The 1,019-nt window shown below is 45.3% G+C and overlaps 1 non-coding gene across 1 annotated transcript; it reads right to left on the bottom strand.

The window, feature by feature from the left end:
- Positions 1 to 636: 636 nt before the first annotated feature.
- Positions 637 to 708, bottom strand: TRNAC-GCA (transfer RNA cysteine (anticodon GCA)). The gene has a single exon. It is a non-coding gene; the product is annotated as a tRNA-Cys (tRNA).
- Positions 709 to 1,019: the final 311 nt, after the last annotated feature.

Below are 1,019 nucleotides of genomic sequence, written 5' to 3' on the forward strand. Positions count from 1 at the left end.
GTTTCTCTTGGTTTTCCCTCTCCTGTTTATAATGGTGAATGGACATGTGGTCTGAGAAGGCAGTATGATGACCAAGGGCTTAGGTCACTTACGAGTGGGGATCAGGTCATGCCATCATGGAAGTCACAAAGATCTGCCACTGTGATAGATGAGGATGAGGAGAGATACAATATAATGGGAAGAAGAAAATGAAATACCAGTATACCAGTTATGCTCCAAAACCAACTATTGCAGGGGCCACAATGCATCCTACCAAGTTCACTCTGGTCAGTTTATCCTTAGGAAGGAGACTCACAGGATCCATGGGAAAGCTGCTTCCAGAATCTGCCTGGACAAGTGTATCTCTTTTGTGTAAGATGTAGACTGTGGCATCCATGGAAGTGTTCTGCTCAAATCCCCTTCGAGTGAAACAAATGTGCAGAGTGTAACTGACTGGTGGCCTTATCTCTATCAGCACTGACTCAGGAATCACTCTCAGTTAAAGACAAGGCAAGCCCAGGTACCAGTCCTGGCCCGTTAAGAGTCGTGTCCAACTCTTTGTGACCCCATGGACAGTAGCCTACCAGGCTCCGCCATCCATGGGATTTTCCAGGCAAGAATACTGGAGTGGGCTGCCATTTCCTTCTCTAGGGGATCTTCCCAACCCAGGGATCGAACCTGGGTCTCCTGCATTGCAGACAGACGCTTTACCGTCTGAGCCACCAGGGAAGCCGTTACTTAACACAGGACCGCTCTAATTCAGAAAACCACCGTTATGGTCAAAACTTTCTCTACCTGTGCTTTGTCAGAAGATCTTCCCACCTGGTCCTTCCTTTCCTTTTTCTTTTCACACGTATCAGAACTTATTGTTGTCTGGAGATTTTCATAACTGATTTCTGCTCTCTCCTCATCTTTTATCCTTCATGGCCATTTCCACAGTACCTTTTTTACACAACAATTCCCATCTTGACATTTGTTTTTAGAAGTAACCAAATTGATACAATCGGTATAATTGATCAGTCTCTGGCCAAACTGTTGAA

The sequence above is a fragment of the Bos indicus genome, chromosome 17 (assembly GCF_029378745.1).
Source record: "Bos indicus isolate NIAB-ARS_2022 breed Sahiwal x Tharparkar chromosome 17, NIAB-ARS_B.indTharparkar_mat_pri_1.0, whole genome shotgun sequence".
In the NCBI taxonomy this organism is placed as follows: Eukaryota; Metazoa; Chordata; class Mammalia; order Artiodactyla; family Bovidae; genus Bos; species Bos indicus.